General features: G+C 42.7%; 1 protein-coding gene and 1 long non-coding RNA gene across 2 annotated transcripts in view; one reads left to right on the top strand and one right to left on the bottom strand.

Moving 5' to 3' along the window:
• Positions 1-27830, bottom strand: part of CLSTN2 (calsyntenin 2) — a 679153-nt gene that overhangs the window by 52445 nt on the left and 598878 nt on the right. The window lies entirely within an intron of this gene.
• On the top strand, positions 2944-6108 carry LOC105552778. Its single transcript, XR_001008070.1, has 2 exons — positions 2944-5072; positions 5560-6108. It is a non-coding gene; the product is annotated as an uncharacterized LOC105552778 (long non-coding RNA).

Genomic DNA, 27830 nt, shown 5'->3' with positions numbered 1-27830 from the left:
AAAAAGATACAGGCGTGGTGGCGGGCACCTGTAGTCCCAGCTACTTGGGATCCTGAGGCAGGAGAATGGTGTGAACCCAGGAGGCGGAGCTTGCAGTGAGCCGAGATCGCACCACCGCACTCCATGCTGGGTGACAGAGTGAGACTCCGTCTCAAAAAACAAAACAAAACAAAACAAAACTCAGAAACGACAGATACTGGCACAGTTGCAGAGTAAAAGAATGCTTTTACACTGTTGGTGGAAGCATAAATCAGTTCAACCATTGTGGAAGACAGTGTGGTGATTCCTTCAAAGATCTAGAGGCAGAAATACCATTTGACTCAGCAATTTCATTACTGCATATATGCCCAAATGAATATGAATCATCTTATTATAAAGATACATACACATGTATGTTCACTGCAGCACTATTCACAATAGCAAAGACATGGAATCAATCTAAATTTCCATCAATGATAGACTGGATAAAGAAAATGTACATATATACCATGGAATATTATGTAGCCATAAAAGGAATGAGATCATGTCCTTTGCAGTGACATGGATGAAGTTGGAAGCCATTATCCTTAGGAAACTAACACAGGAACAAAAAACGAAACACCATATCTTCTCACTTACAAGTGGGAGCTGAATGATGAGAACACATAGACACACATGGTGGGGGGAACAGCACACACTGGGGCCTGTTGAAGGGGGTGGGATCAGGGGAGGGAGAGCATCAGAAAGAATAGCTAACAGACACTGAGCTTAATACCTAGGTGATGGGATGATCTGTGCAGCAAACCACTATGGCACATTTTTACCTAGGTAACAAACCTGCACATCCCACACATGTACCCCTGAACTTTTATTTTAAGTTGAAGAAAAAAAAAAAAGAGAGACTTTGGTTAGCACCCAGATCAACTTTATGCCAGGGCAAAGATGTTACTCTCATTTGCAAATCTATTCAAGATCTTCCCAGGAGGTTGCCTGCACTTCAAACTGGCAGCAAGAAGTGCAGTGTGTTTTCACTGGAAGGTAATCATGACAGCTCAGAAAGCACCTGCTGGGCCTCCTGTCAAAAAGTGACAGCTGACTCAGGGTGCTGGAGTGCTAGGGAGCAGGAAACATGAAAGGTAGCCTGTGTCAAAGAGACCACCCTCATTTGAAATTTGGTTGAGCAACATTTGGGCAAATCCCCAAAACAATCCTGAAAGACCATCTTTGTAATTTGTGTTTAGATCATGTAAATCAAGACTTGCTTTGCACCCAGGATTTAACTTCATCACCGGGGAAAGTAAGCACACCTTTATTATGCGCTGATGATGTACCTAGCACTCTAGCACCATGCTGTGTTTTTTGCGTACATAATCAGCAGGGGTTTTTTTTCTCTTTTTTTCTCACCACTGCCCTTAAGCAGTGTCAATCAGATCTCCCTTTCTACCCCTAGATGATACCTTGGCAGATCTGGTAGTGTCTCAAGTCACTGTTTTCATGTATGGATGATCCCTGACTTATAATTGTTCAACTTTACAATGGAGCAAAAACAATACCTATTCAGTAGAAACTGTACTTTCAGTACTAACATAACCATTCTGTTTTTGACTTTCAACATAGTATTCAATAAATTTCATGAGATACTTAACACTTTACTATAAAATGGAAGCTTTGTGTTAGATGGTTTGCCCAATTGTAGGCTAACGTAAGTGTTCTGAGCACGTGTAAGGTAGACTAGGCTAAGCTTTGATGTTCAGTAGCTTAAGTGTATTAAATACATTTTCAATTTATGATATTTTCAACTTATGATGGGTTTATTGGAAAACAACTCCATTATAAGTTGAGGAGGATCTATATTAAAAAGTTCACTTCCATTAGTCTCTTATCTAATTCAAAGCTTCTCCCCTCACCCAGCCTGGGGCTGATTTGCAAATTCCACAAACCCCCACAGAGGTAGGGCAGTGTTGATGGGAGAGTCAGAGGTTAGGGCAGAAAATCCACTCTCAACGAAGTGGCGGTTGTGCATTTCCTGTGCTGGATCCTGCAGGAGCCTGGAGGAATGGGACATGCCAGGAGGAGATGAGGCCCCCCATTCACTATTACTTGGGGAAATGTTCACCTCAGACCCTTTCAGGCTTCCTTTCCCCACTGAGATGCTGATTGTCTTGCAAGATAAACCATGAACAAAGGGGTCCAGAGTAAAAAATGCTTTGGAAAAGCTTCATTTAACAGTCCATCAGGCTTCTTTCAGCGGGATTCCTCAGAACAGTGGTTCTCAAAGTGTGGTCTCTGAACCAGGGCATCAGTATCACCTGGGAACTTGCTAGAAATTCAAACTCTCCAGCCTCATCTGAGACCAATGGGATCAGAAACTCCAGGAGTAGGGCTTGGCCATTTGTGTTTCAATAAGCCCTCCAGGTAGCTTTGGTGTGGTTAACTTTGAGAACCTCTCAGAGACTATAATATGCTAAGGTGGAGAACAGAGTAGACTGTTCACCAAATGTTTGGACCATATTTGTCCTCCTGCTAGGTACCTATGACTATCTCAGGGAACAAAAAATCCTAGATGACACATGCTGTGAAATTCACTCAATTCATTCACACGTATTTATTGAGTACCCACTATGTTCCAGGTACTTCCCAGGCATTGGGGATGTGACAGTGAACAAAACAGACTCTAGCCAGCCCCTTCCCACTTTCTAGCAAATGCCAGTCTCTCCTGCCATTCTTCCTACCCCCATTTCAAAGCTTCCCTCCCTCTGCTGACCTATTTGTTCCTGCTTCTCATTTTGAGCATGAAGACTCCTCTTACCTGTGAGCCCCTCATCAAAAAAAAAAAAAAAAAGGCAAAAAAGCAAAACCCTCTCTTAAGCCCGCCAAGCTTTCTTCCTCCTCCCAGGTTTTTGCTTGCAGGACATGCCACAGAATTCATCTGGGGATATTTTCCTCATGAATTTCCTGAACCAGCTGACATCTGTCAGGGCCCTGGGCACAGATTCAGAGCTGCAGAGGCACAGCCACAGCCTGTCTGTTGTGGGTTGTAAGTGCCCATGTACAGAGTGAGTTTAATATTTGAGCAGGCCAGAAAGCACGTCTTAAATTTGGCAGTTAGGAAAGGGAATATTTCTCCTCATGTGTTCCCTCTCTGAACACAATAAACTGCACAAAGACTAACCAGATCGCTTGCCTCCAAATAGGAATTGTCTTCAAAGCAAGTCATTTTAGGATGGGGTTGAGGTGGTTGAGGTCTCATCCTATGGGTTCTAACCCCTCCTGCAAAAGCCTCTGAGCTTCTCAAGGTAAGTATAAGGGATATGATAGCCATTCAACAATTAGTATTGGCAGATCAACTGACTGACTGCATGAATGAACAAATGACTGCATTAAGAGCTAGCAACCCCGGAAATGATTCTTGTAGAAAAGGAGAACACGAGGGTCCAGCTTGGAAACCGGGAGTGTGTTCCTGGGGATAAGGCCATGTCTGTGCCAAATCCTCGGAATTCGAGCAAACTCAGCAGTGCCATCTGTCCAAGAAAAAGAGTTGAGAAGTCCCTGGCAGACACACAGGGTTTTGGACAGAAGATGAGGGCCCCATGGGGAGAAGGAAGGAGGGTACAAGTCATCAGATATGAGTGAGATAAGACTCTAGCTAGGGAGGGGCCAATGCATGTTGCACAGGTCTCCTCACCAGCCTCTGGCTTCCATGCACATTCTGGGGATAGCAGCACCTCTTTGGATTTCCACTGAAAGGTAGTGGCTTTGAAGTGAGTTGGCTCAGGGGAAATTTCAGCTCTATCCACTTACTTGGGATTAGAACTTGGGGCAAGTTTCTTAAACTTGCTGAGTGCAGTTTCTTCACTGATAAAATAGGTAGAAAACCTATCTTGCAGGAAGAATTGATTATTTACTCAATAGGTATTTATTGGTACCAGGTCACACATTATGTTAGGTGCTGAATATAGAAAGTGAGCAAAAATAGACATAGCTTTTTCCCTTAGGTGACAGAAAAACATTCATGTAAATAAATGTAACTTTGTCTATAAGACATCCTATAAGTAGAGGTACAAGGTGTCGTACGAGTCCATAATAGAGAGATTTTACCTAGTTTTGGAGATCAGAAAGTGATGGTGAAGGAAAGGAAGAGGACAAATGTCAGAGTATTCAAGGCAGACAGGACAAGCAGAGGCAGCGCCCTGTGGCACAGAAGCAAAGGGTGGGTTTGTGCTACAGGGGTAGAGGGCAGGTGCTTTCTCCTACCCCTGCTCCTGTTAGCACACCAGAGGGTCTACCTCACCCCAAACCGTGGGGATGCCCATTCCAACCTTGGAGGGAGGCTATACATAGCACAGTTCCATGCTGAGCCTGTGGAGCCCAACCCCTCAGGTTCAAATCTGATTTGATCATGTCCTGACTGCGTGATCTCAGGAGATTTACATTTCCTGCCTGTGCCTCAGTTCTTTCAACAACAGAAATGATAACAATAGTAACTACCTTGAGGGGTTGTGATGATTGAGTTAATACATGTAAAACACTTAGAACACTGGCTTACCTTGTAAGTGCTAAAGGAGTAGGTGTTACTCCTGGCATTCCTTCTTTAACTCATGGCCCTAAGTTATAATACTTACATGGTTCCTGGCATGAGCCCTCTTCCCTCCCTCTGCCCAGTCCAGGAAAAAGCTCAACCCCCAATGTTCCTCGTCACCCCATCTGGACCAGTGTGACTGCACCAGCCTGTACCATTCCCTATCCATCCTGGTCCCTCACATACTCAAGACACACATGTCATTTTACATTTTCCAGTAGCCATATTAGAAAAGAAAAAAGAAACAGGTGAATTTAATACTTCAGTCCAATATAGCCATTTATCATTTCAACACGTAATTAATATTAAAAATTATTACATTTTACATTGTTTTTGTACTCTTTGCACTCCATCATGGATTTTACCCTAGCAGCACACCTCAGTTTGGACTAGCACATTTCAAGTGCTTGACAGTCACAAGTGACTAATGGCTCTTCCATTGGTTAGCCGAGCTCTGGACTCCTTGATCCACAAGGATAAGAACCACATCCCCTTCCACACCTCCAGGTATGAGGTAGGTGCACAAGAAATGTCGGTCACAAATAAGAACGTGGAGGGGGAGTGGATGGATGAATGGTGGTCATGTTCTGCAGAGCCTCACCCGTCCTCCCAGGCTCTTACTCTGTTACTGGGCACAGAGCCTTTTAGCCACAAGGGGATCAAATCCTGGGTACCCAGTGCTAAGTTACTATCCCAAAGAGAAGGTGAGGGGAGGGCTTGAAGGACTCTGGGGGTCCAGGGCAGCATCATAAGGAGGGGAGTGTGAATAAAGAGAGGCAGGGGAAGATTCATGCTGTGTAAAGGAGAAAAAGAAATGGTCCTAGAGCACTCAGGCAAAGAGAAGAAAGAGCAGAAGGAGGGAGGCATCTCCTGACATGGCTTTACCCGCTTCTTAGGGACTTGCCAGGGGAAGCAAATATTAATGGGAGGAATGAGAGAGAGAATATTTTCATGCAAAATGTTTCTTTCCATGCTTAATTTCTCCTTTCATTCTTTCCTAGGCAGATAAATAGCAGAGACTGATTACACGTAACTCTCTTCCCACCATGGATGCTGGTATTTGTGGGCAGCTGCAGAAGAGTAGGTGGGAGGATCTCCCAGATTATTAGGCCAGTTTTTCTGTGGCTCAGAGAGTGCCAGTGACTTGCTCAAGATAAAACAGCTTGTTAGTGGCAGGGATGGAGCCCAGAAATTCTGTTGTGCTGTCCTCAGGAATGTGTGTTCAAAAGAAGTTCTTGGCGAAGGTGAGAATAAATCGTAGGCTCTTTGAAGAGGACTCCAGTGTATTAAACAAATAGGTTGCTGAGATGCAGTTAACTACTCAGTAATGTATTTGAAGAAAATTAATTTTTCATTCTGCCTCAGAATATTGAGGCTGGTCATCCATAAATACAGGCTGTGTCTAGGAGAACAGAGGTGGAATCCTCCTTGCAAGTTTAAAAAAATAAAATAGTAATCTCAGTGGATATCTTAAGAGAAGCATAATTATAATTTAGTTGACATATCTATATCTCAGTGATGGTAAATAAGCCTTCCCTAAATAATTCAAATAATAAATGCTGCTCCTTTGGAGAAGTGAACTGATCTTGAATGGAATTGGGTGTTTCCACCTACAGAAAAACAGCACGTGCTGGCGAGAAAGCATGTCCCACATCTCAGAGCTCACAGGGGACTGCCTCAGCTACTGGCTGTGTAAACCAGCAGCTCTATGGTAACGGGACTCTCCTTCAACCACCTGACTGCCTGTGTGTGTATCTGATTGCTCTGTGGGGGAGTGGCAAAGAAGAACAGTGTGCATTGATAATGGAGCCCCAGTACAGAACTTTCACCACATGGGCTTCCCAAACCAATCTTGTTCTGGTGGAATTCAGAGCCACTGAATGAAATTAAAGGCCATCAGTGGGGTCATGCCGTGAACATCACATCATTGCTCTAGAAAAGACAAACCCATTCCAGCCACATCTGGATCACCTGCTCCCCTCGCAGAATGATTTCTGCAGAAAGGCCAATTTGCATTTCACAGGGGCCTCAAGAGAAGGCTTGTCAACAGGCTTGGAATTCCACAGCCAAAAAAAAAAAAAAAGGATACTCTCTTTGAACTACAGGTTAGTCTGTTAAGTTTGGGGGAATTTGTAGAAATACTTGAAGAACAGTTGCAGTTTTAAATCCATTAGGATATCTAAGATCTTAAGCACAGGCTGTTATGGATATTTGCCAAGCGGAATTTTCACTTGAGTTTTGATCTCATAGAAAGCTCTGGAAACTAATTGATTAAAATCCAGTAATACTCTTTCCCCTCCCAAACAAAATCAAAACAAATGCCACAAACACAAAAGCATCCCTCCTGCCACCTTTCTGTGGTTCTGGAGAGAAGGTGGAATAGTCCTCACACTTCCATGCTGGGTTCTGATGAGTCACTCAGGATAGACTTTGTGAGGGCCAATAACAGGCAAAGCATGTACTGGTTCCAAGCTTTGGTGTAATTGTGGATGTAAGAAAATGTGAATATAAATGACCTTCCATGTTGACTGAGATCAGTGTGGCTCATTCTTCCTCATGACTTCCATCCAACCTGCACTGTTCAGGAACCAGATTATACAGTCTTAGAACAAGACTGGGAAGGCCTCAGAGTCCAGGACTCTGTTTTGGTCTTCTCTTGTTCCACCCTATGGCTCTCAAATACAGGGCTAGGGGCATAAAAATGCTCAGAGTGTTCACTGCATTTGATGCCATTACTCGCTATGACAGAAAAAGCAGTGGTCAGAATAGTGGAGCACCACCTTTTATTTGGCATGAGAAAAATATTCCTTGAATCCTATATAATATTAGTAAATTGTAAGATGTTATATGTGTTCAGAAAGTACTATTTTTACAAGGAGGACCCCTTGTTAAATAATGACAGTAAAGGCTCTCATGAAAGGGTCCATAAACCTCATTCATTCATTCATCTGTTAACTAAATATGCACGGAGTCTGCCATGTATCAGGCATCCTGCTCCACACAGAGAAAGCTAAGAAGAGCTGGAACCTCGGAACTGCCTGCAAGGCCTTGTAGGCTCCCTCTCTAGTGATCTGGCAGAAGTGGATGAGATGCTCAGACTGAAGACTATTTCGGAGGGCATTGATTCTTATGCCTGAGGTTCTAAGGGATTTTGTGGATTTATCTGCTAAGGGGTGGGCAGTTTTGAGAAGAGAAAGGGGAGGCTGAAGATGGCAGGCTCTCAAAGCTCCTCATCACCTGTAAATGTCTTTCCCACAGCTCTTCCTGAGGGGTCCCCTTGGAAGCAGACCCCACCACTATGCCACATACTGTGGGTCCTAGGTCCTTGTGTGAGGGTAAACTTCTACGTATAAACTAGGGGCTATAGCTGAATCATGAAAAATTCTTTTTTCTTCTATCTTCAACTCTTGGATCATAATTTTGTTCCTTTTAAGAAATTTTCTTAAAAAGTTGAATTTCCAACAACATCCTGGAGAGCTGGCACATGAAGGCCATTCCTATTGTGTTGTCAGGATAATGGCTCCCATATAGGTTCATGTCCTAATCTCTGAAACCTGTGAAGATGTTACAGTCATGCAGCTTAGCAACAAGGACACATTCTGAGAAATGTGTCCTTCAGTTATTTCATGATTGTGGACCATCATAGAGTGCACTCACACAAACCTAGATGGCATAGCCCACTACACACCTAGGCTTTAGGATACAGCCTATTGCTCCCAGGCTATGGACTTATACAGGAAGTTACTGTACCAAATACTGTAGGCAGTTGTAACATGATAAGTATGTGTTTATTTAGATAAAAGTAAATATCAAAAATGTAAAATGGTGCTACAGTATTATAATTTCATGGGATTGCCTTCGTATATGCAGTGTACATTGAATGAAACGTAGTTATGTGGCACATGACTGTACTTAAGCAGCAAAAGGGACTTTTCAGAAGTGATTAAATGAAGAATCTTGAAATGGGAAGAGTATCCTGGACCATCCAGGTGGGTCCAGTGCCACACAAAAGTCCTCACAATTAAAGAGGGAGGCAGGAGAGTCAGACGTGATGTGATGATGGAAGCAGAGGTTGAATAACGCAGTGGCTGACCTTAGAGTTGAAAGGGGCTATGAGCCAAGGCATGTGGGTAGCCTCTGTAAACTAGAAAAGTGTAAGGAAACAGAAGCTCCTCCAGAGCCTCCAGAAGGAGCACAGCCTTCCCAATACCTTGATTTTAGCCCCAGAGACCCATTTCAGACACCTGACTTCCAAAATTGTAAGATAATAAACTTGTGTTGAAGTCACTACACATGTGGTGCCTTGTATGGTTGCACTAGGAAACAACACACTCATCTTGCTCAACACACAATCCTTGCTTCTATAATCCTTGCAACACACAATCCTTGCAAACTGATTTCCTCAATGTTCCCCTTTTATGCTAGACTTTGTGTATGCCACTTCTGCTCTGCTGTCTCATCTCCTTCCACTTCTCCCTAGCAGTCAGCTTTCCAAGGCCAGTTCCACACTCCACTCCACTGCGCCCCATCCGCTGCCCTGAAATTCTTCACAGATGCCAGGCACACTGTGCTCTGACTTCTCATTCTCAAGGTATTTTGAAGAGTGTTGATCAATATATGTAATTCATGAATACTTTAGACAAACAAAAAGCTCATCTTCCAAAAGGTGTTTAAAAGCGCTGGGCTGACCACACACAGGATAACCAAAGACCACCTCTGCTCAGTGGCTCCTGCATGCCTAAGCCTCCCCAAGCTGTTTAATAAGGGCTCAATTCCTGACTGCCTTCCCAGTGAACTGTGGGGTACAGGGGTCAGCAGCTGTCCTCTGTCTACCCTATATGCAAACAGGCCTGCATCCCTCACTGCTCAGCCCCACAAGGCTGTGTTCATTTGCTACAATTCTCTCCATTTAGAGGTGTAGAATTAGTTGACTTTCAGGTCAGACAGTGCTGAGCCTGAAAGATGTGCTCTTCTGATTCTCTGAAACATCTCCCTGGGGAAAGGACCACTTGGGAGAAGGTTCCCTCTTTTTTATTTTACCCTTTACCCACTACCACCTTAAGCACAGCCCGTTTTTATACATTTTGTGCCATACCCTGGGCTAAGATCTTTGCATGCATTGCCTATTCTCCCAACAATTCTTGGAGGTATAACTATTATTTTCTCCATTTTACAAATAGACTGAAGTATTCAGAGAGGTGGAGTAACGTGTCCAAGGTCACACAATGAGTCTGTGTCTACAGCCTTGCTGTTTGAACTGTGGGCCATCAACCATCAGCACAGGCATCCCTTGGGAGCTGGTTAGAAATGTAGAATCATAGACCTCACCGCAGACCTTCTGAATCTGAATCTTAACAAGATCTCCAGGCAATTAACATGCACATTAAAGTTTGAGAAGTTCTGCTCTAAGCCACTAAGCAGTACTATCAAGAAAGAAAGAAAGAAAAAGAAAACAATTATTTATTGGATGAGAATTTGGATAGTGTGTCCATGTAAGGATTCTTGTAAGTCAGATGGAACTAGACACTGTGGGAGGGGGAGGGCCTTGGGAGACACAACTCAACTCTTACCAGCTGTGGCTCAATTGTATAATGTGATGAGAAAACCTGCTTTCTATGGTTATAAATTTTGCTAGAAAAAATTCATGTAACTGACTCTGAAAAGCATAACGTACTGTGGAGCCCTTACAGAGTTTGTCTGGGAGAGGAGCCGAGGCCTCCTGAAGGATTTCATTTAAGCCCTAAGGATGCAGGGGTGTCCCTCCTTCCTGCATCCAGCCTTCAGGCTAGGCAGGAGAAACCTAGTTTGCAGGAGGACTGTATGAGGAGGAGAAAGCTGGTTTGCAGGAGGACTGTATGGGGAGAAAGCTAGTTTGCAGGAGGACTGTATGAACAGGAGAAAGCTAGTTTGCAGGAGGACTGTATGGGGAGGAGAAAGCTGGTTTGCAGGAGGACTGTATGAGGAGGAGAAAGTTGGTTTACAGAAGGACTGTATGGGGAGGAGAAAGTTGGTTTACAGAAGGACTGTATGAGGAGGAGAAAGCTGGTTTGCAGGAGGACTGTATGGGGAGGAGAAAGCTGGTTTGCAGGAGGACTGTATGGGGAGGAGAAAGTTGGTTTACAGGAGGACTGTATGAGGAGGAGAAAGTTGGTTTGCAGGAGGACTGTATGAGGAGGAGAAAGCTGGTTTGCAGGAGGACTGTATGAGGAGGTTATCCTTGTGTGGTGGCCATTGAAGCCAACAGCCTCCAAAGAGCATTAGAGTGACCAGGGCTGCTTTTGCAAACATCTGAACTGAATCTTTTTTATCCCTTAGCCTAATGAGGAAGCAATGGAATTTCAGGAACTTAATTATTGGCAAGCTAGAAAGTATGCAGGAGAGAGAGAAACAGAACAAGAGCAAGCTGGGTGGAGGGAGAGAGTGACTGATTTGGGAATGAGGTACCTTGGGCACCATGTGTGTTAAGTGAAAGGCTGGCTCTCTCAGCAGCAATATTCATACCATTAAACAGTATCAGGGGTTCCTTCCCTTCATCTGAACACTCAACTAGAAGTGAGAGGAACAAGACTGGTACTCAATCATAATGATTTAAATTCTTTATGCCTGTTAATTGAGGTATTATTTATTTATTTATTCTCACTTCATTTCTCAGATTTAGGGTTAATTTGTATTAATAGATTCTTAATAGCCACGGTTGATGGCAACAGTACTAATCATTTTCCGTTAATAAAATAATACTTTATTATTTTCAAAGTACTCCCACAATATTCCATTTTCTCCTCAGTCTCCCTGGGAGGACGAGTGGGTATAATATGCATTCTGCAAATGAAAAAAGTAAGGCCAGAGGAAGTACAATGATTTCATCAGAGGCAGCTTATGAGGTTGGGGGACTGGGACCAGAGCCCAGCTTTCCTGAACTCTAGGAGGTATTTCTTCCTTGGCTGGCTTTTCCAGCCAACGGAGCAAACATGAAAACCAAACCAACAGTAAAAAACAACACTAATCAAACACAGGCAAAGAATACACAGGCCCAACACTTTGATTCAGAAACATCCCAATTTCTTGTCCTTTAGTATACTCCTTGTTTTATATTCATGACCGTAGAATCCTGCTTGAATGGTTTGCTTTGGTTCCATGATGGGATTGCTCATATCAGAAAGTTTGTCTTTCCCTCGCAGGTATTCTGAATGCATTCCTAATTCTGAAGTGTTTCTTTCTTTCTGGGTCCTATATGTTACCCAGATATTTTCTGGGTCTTTAAACAATTACCAATAAGGCTGTTTTTTGGACCAGCCTCTGACAGTCAAGTAGAGGAAATGCCTGAGTGTTACACCGAGTGGACAAAAGAAAAGATACTTGTTTTCAGAGTCCTCAAGGCTTACAAGCCAACTCTGAATTTCGGAACCCCTACTTGGGAGCCCTGAGCTCCCCATGAAGTTCCCTAATTTCCAACCTTTCCTACTTCTTAATGAGAACCTTTTTTTAAGACAGAGTCTCGCTCTGTCGCCCAGGCTGGAGCACAGTGGCGCGACCTTGGTTCACTGCAACCTTCACCTCCTGGGTTCACGCCATTCTCCTGCCTCATCCTCCTGAGTAGCTGGGACTACAGGCACCCGCCAACACACCCGGCTAATTTTTTTTTTTTTTAGTAGAGACGGAGTTTCATCATGTTAGCCAGGATGATCTCGATCTCCTGACCTCGTGATCCGCCCACCTCAGCCTCCCAAAGTGCTGGGAGTACAGGCGTGAGCCACTGCACCCCACCAGAACCTCTGCATTTTTATAGGATTATTAGGTACCTGTACCCCATGCATAACAAGAGGCAGAACTTCAGATACCAGGGCAGGGCAATCAGGGACACTCAGTGGGAAGCATTTGAGGATTGGGTGATTTTTACCACACCCTGCCTACACCAAAGGCAATTCTGTCAGTGAGCAGAGCTGTCCTGCATAAAGAGCAGCCTCACTATCTCCGAATGCTCCCTCCGCATCCCAGGCCACTGGGCAGCTCAACACCCAGGTGGCCTTTTGTTTCTTAGGTTACAGTTCTCAGCCCAGAAAAAGAAAAGAATGCCCAAGCCAAAGGCATCCTCCCATGTCCTTGGCTGACCATTTAATTATAAGGTCCAATCAAAGTAATTACACATTGGGGTCCTTGAAGACAGAAGGTAATTAAAGTCTGCCTAGCTGCTGAATTCCAGAAAGGTAGATTACTTTTATTATACTCGGTAGATGGGGCTGTGACTCATGCAGTTGTAAAGGCAAACCTTGAGTCCAAGGGAGTCGAGAGAAAGATAAGCATCTTCAGATGACGAATTCTGTAAGGGCTCCATAGTGGGTCAGTGGAAGCTCCCTGCTTTTCAGAGTCAGGTATATGAATTATTTCTAGCAAAATTTATAACCACAGAAAGTAGGTTTTCTCATCAGATTATATAACGGAGCCACAGCTGGTAATAGTTGAGTTGTATGAAGATTAGACAAGGCAAACCAGCCAGTGCACTGTTGGGCATATAGTAAATGTTCAATAAATGGTTGTAATTTTGATATAATGATTGTTAATTATTTAGTTTAGTGGAAAAAAAAAACATTCAAGTGCTCACAATGCCAGACAGAGTGCTCAGTGTTGAGGATTCCAAAGGCACACCGTCTTTGTACAATCTTGGATTTCCAATGACAATAGTAACCAAGGCTGAGAGGAAATCCTTCAGGAAACAAAATCTTTATACTTGGCCTGAGACATTCCATTCAAGGGTACCTTTTTGTGGTAAAGAGACGGTGACAACAGCTAGTGGTTGTGACAAGACATCCTCAAGAATCCACTTTAGCTACTCTGGGTCACTCCAGGGGATAAAAGAGAAGGGGTGCCTTGAGGATACAACTTTGATTAAAGAGAGTGAATTAGCACAAAACAAATAATTGTTTCATTTTATTTGTACCTTGACCCATCAAAAACTGAATGTGGCTGTGAGAATAAAATCAATACAGGACTTCTTTTAAAAGGAAATAGTAGTCCTGGAAGGGAAACTGGATAGAGGTGTCATACATGTCTCTGGGCTCCCTCTGAGCTGGGCACCATCTGGGGCAGGACAGGTGAGGGCATGGCCACCTGGCACTGGCTGCCTTCATGGCAAATACTCTGTGTGGTTCACCCAGCTGCTGCCCAGGGATGGCCTTCCCAAAGGTGCAACCCAACAGCACCTCACTCCATCAGGGGGGCTCCCTAATTGTCCCTGAAGAGTGGCCGAATGCATGCCCCTGCCAATTCAGGTATGCAGGGGAATGAACACTGCAGGAAAAAGTCTTGGGCTGATTGGAGACAGGCGCCAGTGGATAAACTCTTCTCTCTTTCTCTTCTTACACAAGACACAATAATTATTTTTAGTTAGTAATTGCTTTGGATTATTAGAAAATGTCTTGGGGGAGAGTCCAAGATGGCCAATTAGAAACAGCTGCAGTCCATGTCGCATAGAGAATGAAAACATCAAGTGAATTCAGCACCTTCAACGGAAATATCCAGGTTCTGGCATTGGGACCGAATAGGCGGAAGACTTGACCAACGGAGAAGGAAGAAAAGCAAGGCAGGGCGACTGCCCATCCAGGAGTGGTGCAGAGCCAAAGGAACCCCCAACGCCAGCCAAGGGAAGCTGTGAGTGATTGTATGACCCCTCCCGGAAAAACAGGCTTCTTCCATAGATATTTGCAACCTGCGGATCAGGAGATTCCCTCATGAGTCTGTGCCATCAGGGTCTTGGGTCTGATACACAGAGCTGTGTGGAGTCTCGGCAGAGCAGTCACTCAGGCTCACTCAGAGACCCAGGAGTTTTATAGACTCTGGCCCCAGGAATCCTGCGAGGCGGGAGATCCATCCGTACTCTCCCCTAGGAAGAGGGCTGAATCCAGGGAGCTAAGAAGTGTCCTTCTGTGGACCCCACTTCCATGCCACCTCACAAGTTAGGACCCACTGGCTTGGAATTCCAGCCAGCACTGGCAACAGGCTGGAGACTGCCTGAGACGAATGAGTTCCTGAGGTGAGGGTGGCCGCCATTTCTGCGGTGAAGTTGACTCTGCCATTCTAGCCTGCTGGCTCCAGGGAGTCCAGGTGGTTCAGTCAAGGAGGAATCCCCCCGAGCACAGCACAGAGGCTGTGCCAGATCGTGGCCAGATAGCTTTTTCAAGTGGGACCCCAATCCATCCCTCCTGACTGGGCAGGGCCTCCCTGCAGGAATATCAGCAACTCCAGCCATGGTTATATGGATGGAACTCTAATCCCTCCCTGGGATGGAGTCCCTGGTGGGAGGGGCGGCCAACATCTCTGCAGTTCAGTCAATTCAACTTTTCCAGCCTGCTGGCTCTGGAGAGCCCAAGCAATCTGGACAAGGAAGGCTTACCCCCAACACTGCACACCCGCTCTACCAAAAAGCACCCAGACTGCTGCCTTTTTTTTTGAGATGGAGTCTCGCTCTGTCACCCAAGCTAGCGTGCAATAGCACCATCTCAGCTTACTGCAATCTCCGCCTCCCAGGTTCATGTGATTCTCCTGCCTCAGCCTCCCGAGTAGCTGGGATTACAGGTGTATGCCACCACGCCTGGCTAATTTTTGTATTTTTAGTAGAGACAGGATTTCACCATGTTTGCCAGACTAGTCTTGAACTCCTGTCCTGGTGATCCACCTGCCTGGGCCTCCCAAAGTGCTGGGATTACAGGTATGAGCCACCGCACCTGGCTAGACTGCTTCTTTAAGTAGGTGCATGATCCTGTCCCTCTTGAGTCGGTGAGACCTCCCAACAGGGGTCTCCAGACACCCCCTACAGGAGCATCCAGGCCAACAACAGGTCAATACCCACCCTGGGCCTTTGATAAAATTCAACATCCCTTCTAAAAACTCTCAATAAACTAGATATTTAAGGAACATACCTGAAAATACTAAGAGACATCTATGACAAACACACAGCCAGTATCATACTGAATGGGTAAAAGCTGGACACATTCCCCTTGAAAACTGGGATAAGACAAGGATGCCCTCTCTCATTACTTCTATTCAACATAGTATTGGAAGTTTGGCCCAGGAAATCAGGCATGAGAAATAAATAAAAGGTATTCAAATAGAAAGAGAGGAAGTCAAGTTATCTTTGCTTGCAGATGACATGATCCTATATCTAGAAAATCCCATCGTCTTAGCCCAAAAGCTTCTTAAGCTGATAAACAACTTCGGCAAAGTCTCAGGATACAAAATCAATGTGCAAAAATCACTAGCATTCCTATACACCAACAACAGACAAGCAGAGAGCCAAATCATTAAGGAACTCCCATTCACAATTGCTACAAAGGAAATACAATACCTAAGAATACAGCTAACAAGGGAAGTAAAAGACCTCTTCAAGGAGAACTACAAACCACTGCTCAAGAAAGTCAGAGAGGACACAAGCAAATGGAGAAACATTCCATGATCATGGATAGGAAGAATCAATGTTGTGAAAATGGTCATACTGCCCAAAGTAATTTATAGATTCAATGCTATTCCCATTAAACTACCATTGACATTCTTCACAGAATTTGAAGAAAGTATTTTAAAATTCATATGGAACCAAAAGAGAGCCTGAGTAGCCAAGTCAATCCTAAGCAAAAAGAATAAAGCTGGAGGCATAATGCTACCTGACTTCAAACTATATTACAAGGGGACAGTAACCAAAACAGCATGGCACTGGTACAAAAACAGACACATAGACCAATGGAACAGAATATATAACTCAGAAATAAGACCACACACCTACAACCATCTGATCTTTGACAAACCTTGCAAAAATAAGCAATGGGGAAAGGATTCCCTATTTAATAAATGGTGCTGGAAGAACTGGCTAGCCATATGCAAAAAATTGAAACTGGACCCCTTCCTTACACCTTTATACAAAAATTAACTCAAGATAGATTAAATACTCAAATGTAAAACCCAAAACTATGAAAACTCTAGAAGAAAACCTAGGCAGTACCATTCAGGACATATTCATGGGCAAAGATTTCATGATGAAAACACCAAAAACAATTGCAACAAAAGCAAAAATTGACAAATGAGATCTAATTAAACTAAAGAACTTCTGCACAGCAAAAGAAACTATCAGAGTGAACGGACAACCTGTAGAATGGGAGAACATTTTTGTAATCTATGCATCTGACAAGAATCTAATACCCAGAGCCTACAAGAAATTTAAGCAAATGTACAAGGAAAAAAATCATTAAAAATTGGGCAAAGGACATCAAGAGACACTTCTCAAAAGAAGACATTCTTGCAGCCAACAAACATATTTACAAAAAGCTCAACATCACTGATTGATCATTAGAGATATGCAAGTCAAAGCCACAATGAGATACCATCTCATGCCAGTCAGAATGGCTAATATTAAAAAGTCCAGAAACACCAGATGCTGGTGAGTTTACAGAAAAAAGGAGTGCTTTTATACTGTTGGTGGGAGCGTAAATTAGTTCAACCATTGTAGAAGACAGTGTGGCGATTCTGCAAAAACCTAGAGACAGAAATACAATTTGACCCAGCAATTTCATTACTGCATATATACCCAAAGGAATATAAATCATTCTGTTATAAAGATATATGCACACATATGTTCATTGCAGCACTATTCACAATAGCAAAGACATGGAATCAATCCAAATGTCCATCAATGATAGACTGGATAAAGAAAATGTGGTACATATACACCATGGAATACTATATAGCCATAAAAAGTAATGATAGGATATCCTTTGCAGGGATAAGAATGCAGCTAAAAGCCATTATCCTTAGCAACTAACGTAGGAACTGGAAACAAAACATGCGTGTTCTCCCTTATAAGTCAGAGCTGAATGACAAGAACACATCAACACATTAGGGGGCATAACACACACTGGGGCCTGTTGGGGGTAAAGTGGGGGAAGGGAGAGCATCAGGAAGAATAGCCAGTGGATGCTGGGCTTCATACCTAGGTGATGGGTTGATATGTGCAGGAAAGCACCATGGCACACGTTTACCTATATAACAAACCTGCATATCCTGCACATGTACCCCAGAAGTTAAAAGTTGAAGTTCAAAAACAAAAACAAATAAACAAAAAATAATTGCTTTGGAAGAGCAATCAGCTGAATTTGATCAGAAGAGGTATCCAGCTTGATAAACTACCCTTTTGTTTACCTCCCTCATTGTCTGTCTCACTCTCTTACCTCTCACATTCCTCTCCCTGGGCTTATACTCTTGTGAAGAAGGTCATAAACTTTTGCACTGGGCTTTGCTTTTTGGGAACACAGACTGAGAGGGAATATTAATATGAACCCTTGGAGGAGGTATATATGCTTCGTGCCCTGAATGTATGATGACAGAGTTTATATTCTTTAGCAAGAGGTCACACAATTGGTTCTAAGCTTTGTAGCAGCCAATGCAAAAGGAAACTTGATGTAATATTGTCTTATTATGTCCGTAAAATTAAAAGACATCTGTTGTAAAAGAAACACAGATTTTTTTCTTGTATAGAGTCCAGATAGAAATCCTTCTGTGGGTTTTCAAAAGAAGACATTCTGTGATGTGGACAGCTGCGTCCTCAACATCACCCTTTATTAATCTAATAATGAGTTTGGGGAATTGGTTCTTATAACACCCTTCAATGTGTTCTAAAAGGTTGACATCAAGATATGCCCTAGTAAGAGCAGGCTTTTAGAGAGACCAGTTAAGGAGATATATGGCTAAGATAAGTCATTTCAGTTCTCAGAGCCTCAGGTCTCCCATCTATGACATGGGATAATTAATCCTCTTCACAGACTGCTATGACAAATAAAAGAGTAAATGTAGGCAAAGCTCATAGAGCAGATCCTGGCATACAGAGGCTGCTCTCTTAATGTTGTTTGTGCCTTTGACCCTCTCCTTCCCCTTTCTGTTATTTTATGACCTGGTTATGTTGTCCAGCCCCTGACATGATAGGACAGGAGCTTTGCCAAGTATTTCTTGGTGACTCCCCACAGAACCTAGCTTTGTGCCTAGTATAGGGTAGGTATACACAGTAGGTGCTACTCACAAATATTTGACTGAAGAAGCAAACTTGTCACATTGCCCTTAGGTTGCATGACTAATGCTACAGTTATAAAAACAGCACGACTGAGATTCCAAACAGACCCCATATTGCATGTAAATGATTCTTAACCATCCTAAATCATGACACAGATTTAATTAAAAACACTTTAAAGACATCCCTTCAAAGCCTTGCCCCAACTCTCTGTTGCTTTATCAGGCTCTCAATTTGCTGACTTGAATGCGATTTTTGCTGAAACCTCTAAATGGCAAATCACATTTTCATCCCAAAGTGTCTGAGATAAAACCATGTGAGAGAATGGAATAATTGAAGGCCAAAAAGGTAAACCCAGCCAGGAATGCAATGGGAAAACACGAGTGAGGCAATAATGTTCCCAGACTTTTCTTCCTTTGCTGATTAAACCAAAGGTCTTGGTTGTAAATTAGAACCTTGTTTTCCTGAAATATTAATCTATGTCTGAAGTGAAAAAAATAAAAACCTCCATGGTTGATTGAACAATTCCAATTGCTGGTGAGTGTCCTTGGCAGACAACCCTGATAAGTAGGGTTTGTCGGACTCTTCTGTGGAATATTCCTTATATGGTGGGAGTCCCCTGTCTCCTGCAGGGGCAGTTTGTCTGCAGATTCTGGATCTCTTCTCCTCACTGTTCGTTTCCATCCGTCCATCCAGGCAGCCAGCATATACTTACAGAGCCCCTACTATGAGCCAGACACAGCTCTAGTTCTGGGGGATATAGCAGGAAATAATGCAAAGTTCCTACTCTTGTGAAGAGATACTATATATTTACGTAAACATATTTATATAGAATGTAAACCAAGGTTACCCATATTGATGTTCATTCATCCAAATTTCCTTGAGCAAAGTTCAAAAGGCTTATCTTTCCTGATTGCTGAGGTGAGTGACTGTGTATTCCTGAGAGGGTAAGGGACACCTTGGATTTAGTCCTGTATTTCAAGTGTCCAGCATAAAATCCAGAACACAGTACACGCTCAGAAAAAGTGTATTCAGTGACAGTAATCTATTATCCTCCAGGACATGGATAATGTCTTATTGCTGTTGCTACTTCTTTGCTCCAGAATAGGTTTTAGTTCTTTCAATTAGCATTTTCTGAGACCTGTTTATTTCTCAAAGATTATACATGTCTTTTAGTAAACACATGTATTTTTCGGCTGGGTAGGTGACTAGGAATGAAACTACTGGGTCTACTTTAGCAGATATTGCCAAATAGTTTTCTAAAGAGGCTGTACCAATTTATACTACCACAAGCAATATACAATGCTCCCAGTTGCTCTGCATTCTTGCCAAATCCTGATATCATCTTTTAAAATTTATTTTTTTAAGCAATTCTGGTGGGTGCTTGGTATAGCTCACTGTGGATTTAAATTTTGCATTTCCCCAATGTATAACGAAGTTGAGCACCTTTTCATGTGTTTACTGGCCATTCGGATAACTTGTTTCTTAAAGGGCTTTTTTGGGTCTTTTGAAGGTCCAGAGTCTTCGTCGTCTTTGTTCACTGTTGCATTTGCAGGCTCCACAGAAATGCCTGCCAGGTGGGAGGCTCTCAAAGGAAGTATTTGTTAAATCAATGGACAAATTCACATACCTCTTCTATCACTTTCTTAATATTTTCATTTAAACTAGTTCACTTTTACTTAAGTAAACTGTGCATGTATACATGTATATGTAAATATATTTATTTATTTATTATTATTATTTTTTGAGACAGAGTCTCACTCCAGTTGCCCAGGCTGAGTGCAGTGGTGCGATCTCAGTTCACTGCATCCTCAACCTCCTGGGCTCAGGTGATTCTCCCACCTCAGCCTCCCGAGTAGCTGGGACTGTAGCTGTGCAGCACCATGATCGGCTAATTTTTTGTATTCTAATTAGAGAGGGGTTTCACCACGTTGCCCAGGCTGATCTCGAACTTCTAGACTCAAACAATCTGCCCACCTTGGCCTCTCAAAGTGTTGGGATTACGGGCATGAGCTACCACACCCAGCCTAAAATAATTTTATTTAATTTTATAACTGTGAAGTCATGTTTTAATGTGTAAGTTATACCTTTTCTCCTACGCATTAAAATAAATGGGTAACTATTAAAATTTTTAAAAGTCCGTTCAAGTATTTCTAATCTCTCTCTCTCTAATGTCATTGCTGGTATATCAATATCCCTTAAATTAAATGAATTGATACCACTGAAACACTTAAGTGCTCATTACATGTTAGCTATGATTAGATTTCCTTACCACCAGCAAATCCAGGGCAAGGACGAAATAAGGATTTGGGAAATGTGTCTTAGCAAGGGAGTGGTGGTTTTTAGAAAGATCACGAAGGCAAAGCAGAAGGGAGTAAAAAGAAGGCTGGAGGGGCACCAGACTGGCCAGGAGACAGAGAAAGACAAATTAACACTTGATTTGGTTGTGATATAAAGTATGTTTTTCAAGATTTTAAGTGACCATTTGTGCTTTACTCCACAGATAAAAAGCTTTAAGTTTATTAGGGACATATGACTTACAGGGGGTTGACACTGTGCTAAAATCTTCTTAATGAACAGGTTTCCAATGTTCTGCCTCTCTCTCTCTCTCTCTGGGTAAACTGCTATTAGAAGAAATGCAGAAACAGAACAGCCCTTTGGGATCAAGCACAGTGAGAAAGTCTCACTGGGTTGGCCTCTCTTATCAGCCATTCTCACGAATGCTTCCTGGCTACACGTGAGCAGGTACTAGACATCACAGCTGGGCAGGCTAGGCTGCGAGACCTTTGTGAGGTGTGGGATCTGCTCCTCATTACTGAGCAGATCGTACTGTCAATGTTCAGCCTACGACACTGCTTGGTGAAAGACTTCCCATAACTGTTAAGTGAGAAGTCACAGAATATCACTATTGAAGCCAAAGGCCTGCCCAGAACATAGTGTCCTAGTAGATGTGCCATGTTCTTTTTATTTTTTTTCTGAGACAAAGTCTCACTCTGTCACTCAGGCTGGAGTACAGTGACACAATCTCAGCTCACTGCAGCCCGATGTGCCACATTTTGAAGTGGTCCAGGGCAAATGGCAGCAAGGATGAGGGCCGCCTTTGTGGCCCAGCTTCAGTTTTCTGGAATAAGTGTCCATGGGATGCCCCTGGTCTGGGGGGCAAATGACTCCACAGTGTTGCCCATGAGGTGCTGCTTCTGGGGATGCGTCTAGCATGGAGGAACTGGGGGCCTTCATGTACAGCCCTGACTCCAGTAGGAAAGGATCCTTCCTTCATAAGGAGATTTAAAGCCCCCCTCCCATATCTTTGGAGGTGACAGAATATACAGAGAAATGACCGGTGTGGATTCTATATGGCCCACAGAGCAGAGACCCAGAGGATCTGGTTAGAGGCAGAGGCTGCCATGCCCCCAGTGTGCTAAGCTGAGCAGTAGAAGGAACAAAGTATTAGAAGAAAGATTAAACCCTTTACAATCTTTAGACTTCACTGAGTCAATGCTTAAGCAAAGGTCAGAACCCATGCAATGGTAACGAGTATCTCAGAGCAGGAACTGAGATGCCCCTGAGTAGTCACTATGAGTTGAGAGCAGCTGGTGATGTCCAGAAAAGGCTCCAGCAGACTGGCAGGCCCCACTCTGCTAGATGCTTGGGAGGAGGCTCCCTAACAGCTCCTTAATACAGAAAACCTGGAGTCAGAAAGCCGCGCTAGGTGCAACGTACTATATTAACACATTTAATCCTCCAGATCCTATGCGATAAGTGCCATTTTACAGATGGGAAAACAGAGGTACAATGAACTTAGCTAACTTTCCCAAGGTCACGCAGCTAGTAGTGACAGAGCTGGGCTTCAAACCCATGAAATTAGGTTCCAGACTCTATGCGTGTAGCCTCTAAGCCAGCCTACCATTCACAACCAAGTACATCAGAGGGCATGCCTCTTATTTCCATGAATTCTAGAATTTTCCAGGACAGATTGCAACTGGTTAAAGAAGTCTCTGACCTCCAATGTGGGGCAAAACAGGGTAAAAACTGATGGCAATCATAAACTGATAGAACAATGCAATTCAGTGATCACCTGGCATGAATCAGGTGCTTTATGCATCTATCTAGTGCCTGTATAACCAATTTTATAGATGAGGACATGGAGGCAGAGGGTTTACATACTATTCCTCAGTAGTATCTGTTGCTAGAGGGTAGCCATGATGAGATGTGAACTGAAGGCTTTCTGTTCAAAACTCATGCTCTTGGTTTGACATGCTTTCTTCTGTCTTTATGAGGCTTTGTATTTTTTCCTGGTACATCACATGTACAGCTGTCCTTCCTTTTCCAGGGGCATTTGAATGTGAAACCTCATCTGTCACATGGGAAAGGGACTGCAGGCCCCAGGGTTTCCCCTGGCAAGCCTGTGTCAACTTACACTTGCCCCTAGCAGTAAATTTTAAATGCACCCTTACTGATACTTGGTATTCTTATTAAAACAAACTAAAAATCCACCTTGCCATTTTACTGGATAAAAACAATACTTAAATATTTTATGATCTGTGCTTGTCTGTTGCCATCCTCATCTCGTGACCTGGGCTGCTCACTCCTATAGACTAACGACCTGTACCTGTCAGGGACCCTAGACCCGCTATTTCTCTGGCAAAAGAATGCATGCTTGATTCAAAACTTTCTATTTCCTGGCCAGTTGATATAGGGCCAGTTGTTTTGTAATCTTTCCAAGCCACATTTACCTCACATCTGAGTGATGGGGTAATGAGACACTGAGGTGAAGATGTGTAAAATGCATAGCAAGGGCCTGTGAACAATTTATCTGCCTACATCCCTCCCAAAAGCCCATTTTGGTTGTCTTTTAGAACGAACACGGTGTTGATTTCATTCCAGTATCTTTAGAATGGGCCGGGATGTGGTGGGTTTTTAAACATAGTTAGGTCCTCTCCCTGCTGCTCCATGCAAGCCTTCCACCACCCCCAGGCTCAGTCAGGTGATCCCTCCCAGACGGTCTTCTGTATGTACCTCCGGTCTAGCCCTGATCATGGTACTGTAATTACCTTTCTCTCCCACTAAACTCTAAGCTTCAGGGCCAGGATTGAGCCAAGCCTTCCACTACCCACCGGCTCAGTCAGGTGATCCCTCCCAGATGGTCTTCTGTATATACCTCCCGTCTAGCCCTGATCATGGTACTGTAATTACCTTTCTCTCCCACTAAACTCTAAGCTTCAGGGCCAGGATTGAGCCTCACCATTGCCATAGGGCCCAGAAAAGTCTCTAGCACATAGCAGCCCTCAACACATACTGCTTCTTCCACTTAAGTTACTTTTTATCCTAAAGCAAGATGCATAAAGCTATACAAAACAAGTGCAGTACTTCATGAACTACTATGGAGTGAGCATTCTTATAGCCATACCCAGGCCAAGAATTGAAACCTTACCAGCTGTGCAGAAGCCCCTTCCCTGAACCCCATCCCAATGTCAACCACTACTTTCCTCCCGAAAGTATCCACTGTCCTAACTTTTACAGTTTTCACCTCTCTCCAGTTTTATCACTTAAATCTGTATCCCTAGACACTGGAGTTTAGTTTTGCCCATGAAAAAAACTAATTTATGTTTTTCAAATCTTTTTAAATCTATAGCTTACACATTATTTTCTTTTCCTTGCAATTTATCTGCTGAAGAACACAGGATAATAGATTTTCCCAGTCTAGATTTCGTTATTTGCACACTCATGTGTTCCTCTGTCCCAGTATTTCCTGCATGTAGGCAATCAGATCTAGGTTTATCTTGTTCATTTGTGCCCCAACTCAGAATCAGCTGTTTCTTTAAGAAACCCTGGAATCTTTTAGTGCAAATGTGATTTTCTGTTTGCCAGTTCTGTTTGCCATACTTCTGTTTGCCAGTTTGCCAGTGTATTCCCTGTTCCAGTGACTGGTATGAAGTAGTTGCAAAAAAAAAAAAAAAGTACGTATTACGTGCATTCTGCGGTAGGACTGTGCTCATTTCATCTACAGTTTCTAAATCTCAGTCAGTCATTGTCTATCTCTGCATGTGAGTGTGAGACTGTGGTGGCCAACAAAACACTTCCATGGGTCAAGTATTCTGCTGTCACTATATTAATCCTGCTTTACATTCATTATATCATTAAATTCTCATAACCACTCCTGAGGTGTTCATATTTATCCTCATTTTACAAATGAGGATACTAAGGCTCAGAGAAGTGAAGTGACTCACCCAAGGTCACACAGATAATAAGAGACAGAGTTGAGTGGCAAACAGATCTGAGAAACTCCAAAGCCTGCATTCCTTTGACTGCTCCATAATGAACATTTGTCCCTGAAATATGTTTGTTCATTTTTAAATTTGATCTTGACCAAAACTTCTTGATGAATGGATAAGTGAATGAATATGTACTTCATGGGGCACAGTGGAGACACAGCCTTGTTCTACACTCAATCTCCCTAAGGAATGCTTTGTTTCTTCTTCTCTGGGTTCCTAATGTGACATATTGTTGCTAGACGTGGCAGAGGGATATTTTTAGTGTTTTGAAATAAACCGGAATGTGTATCTTTGCTCTTGGCTTATAAGACTCATTTTATGTCTATGTTTACAGGCAGAAAAATTAGTGGCCGATATCAGATAATTCTTCAAGTTCCAATTTATATTTATAGCCCAATTGTGGGCTCACTTTTTATTTGAGTCTAGATAATAGATATAAGACTCTGTCTTTGCTTTGTGTCCAAATAGCTATGGCCTTATTGTTCCCTGTATTTGTGACTAATGAAACCTTTTGACATAGTTGTGTTTGATGGAAACAGAAGCAGACCATGTGAGAGGGCTATTACTAAGCTCTCCATTTCCAGGGCAGCCTGAACAGAGGGACGAGGGGTCCTTAGTATCTCACATTTCATGTGATGCCAAGGAGGCAAACGTTAGGCTTTCCTGTTGGGAGAGGGAGAGTTCTGTCTTTCCCATGAACACATAAGAAGTTACTGCTTGCTGAAGAGAAGACAGGCATGCGGAGCCATGGGGTCTAGCATAGGAATAGTTCTAGCACTGTTCTGTTTTCTACTTTGGACACTGGAGTCAGAACAGTGTTGAAACAAATGCCAACTCATTCTCACTGATACAGAGAAGGGAAGGTCAAACTATGGTTGTACCTTTAATTAGCTTAGAGGATTATAAGGAAACTGACTGGAAAGCCTCAATTGGGCTGTTCTCAGAAACTGGTTTAGCTCTTGATGGAAAAATGGCCAAGAGACCTGGAGATAAGCAATGAGGATTCAAAGTATTTTCCAGATAAATATGGGAGACTCTTGGTACATATGAGCAATAATTTCTGAGATCTTTGTGGATACCCCCACCCAACTCATGAATACTACCTATAATTTTTCCCCTTCAAACATCTAATTTATGGCTAAAACCATCACTTTTTCAGACTCCTTCACCCTAATCACTTCCATGACTATCATCAACAATTTGAATAGAGAATGATCTTTCTGTTTATAAAGGGAAAGAAGGCACCTGCTCTTTCAGGTATTCCTCTTGACTTCTTGGAGCCTTAGCACAGGTCCATACTGAGGCAAGGCTGACACTATTGTGTGCATCCTGGAAGCAGCAAATCCCACAATCCTAAGACATTCTCCAAATACCTGAAACTTGCATCTGTTGGTGCTCTCTTACTTTCCCAGGTCCAAACCTCAGAATTTTCTCTCTAGGCTTTCTAGAATCCTGTTTCACACCAAATAAGCCACTCTAGACGTCTGCCCAACTTCCAGTTCAGGGTTTGAAGGTGAGATTGGGCCCTCCTTCATTATTCATGCCACCTCTACAGCATTTTCCTTCAGCATTCTCTAGACATTCCAGGTCCAATTTCTCCTTTCCTACCCGTGGCCCATACATAATGAACAGTTCTGGCCAATGATACTACCTTTGCCCTTTTGTGTATTTGAAGAAACCTGCGACATACGGAGCTCCAAGTTTTTGCGTGGGAGTACTCCTCCCTTTGCCTGAGTACTCAAAGACTCTGACCTCAAGCAGGCCTTTCTTAACATGCATCTTTGTCTTATCACAGTATTCTTGGAGTTAACATTGTAACACTTCACATAAAGTTTAAGAACTCTGCATCAGTAGAACTCATTTAACACCTCCATCCTTTTTTCGTTGTTGTTCTATTGTTCCTTTGCCCTTAAATACATTTTATTCCCCACAATACACAGTTATAATCATTGGATTTAATAGTCATGGTCATTTACAGAAATGAAGGAAGGGCAGTCTTTTATATTTATTTACATAATTACCATTTCCAATGCTCTTCTTTCTTTCCTATGAATCTGTTTTTCATTCTGACATCCTTTCCTTTCCACTTGAAGGACTTCTTTTGTCATTCCATTGTCTTTTGGTGTCCAAAGTTTTCGGTAAAATGTTGGTTGTCATACACATTGGTATTTTCCCATACATAATGTGTCTTTTTCTCTGGGTGCTCTTAAGAGTTTATCTTTATTTTCGGTCATCAACAGGTTGAGGATAGTATGAGTAGGTGCTGTTTTCTTTGTATTTATTTGGCTTGGAGCTTGCTGATCTTATTCAATCTTTAAGATGGTGTTTTGAACCAAACTTAATAAATTTTCCACCACTTCTTCAATTAATTATTTAATGCCTTGTTCACTTTCTCCTGTCCTTTGGTACTTTTGAGACTATCTTTCTTTCATTTTCTATTCTCTTATGTGCTAAATCCATATTTTCATTTTAGATATTGTATTTTTCCACTCTATGTTTTACGTTTCCATATAGTTTCATTTCTCTGCTGAGATTCCCTATCAGTTCATTCATTATGATAATCCTTACTTTTAAGTTTGTAAACATTTAAAATATTGTTTTAAAGTTATTTTCTTCTAATTCCAACATTTGTGTTTTATCAGGGTCTGTTTCTCTTGAATGATTTTACTCTGGACCTTAGATCACATTTTCCTGTTTCCTCACATGTCCAGTAATTTTTATTGCACACTGGATATTATGGATAATACAGAGTAGAAACTCGGATTCTGTTATTGTTGATTTGTGTTAAATTACTGGACAATCACCTTGCACTTGTAGAAGGTTTGGTTTGATCCTTTACAGAGGTGTGTCTGTTTAGAGTTACCCTTAGTCCCAGGTCAGTCCTTAAATCCTGGCACATAGTCTTTGCTCTTAAGGTGTATCTCTTTTGCATTTCATTAGAAAACTCTAGATGTTTACC

Source organism: Mandrillus leucophaeus, unplaced genomic scaffold (genome assembly GCF_000951045.1).
Source record: "Mandrillus leucophaeus isolate KB7577 unplaced genomic scaffold, Mleu.le_1.0 Scaffold573, whole genome shotgun sequence".
Classification (NCBI taxonomy): Eukaryota; Metazoa; Chordata; class Mammalia; order Primates; family Cercopithecidae; genus Mandrillus; species Mandrillus leucophaeus.
The sequence above is the reverse complement of the archived record's forward strand: the minus strand, read 5'-3'. Positions and strand labels throughout refer to the sequence as shown.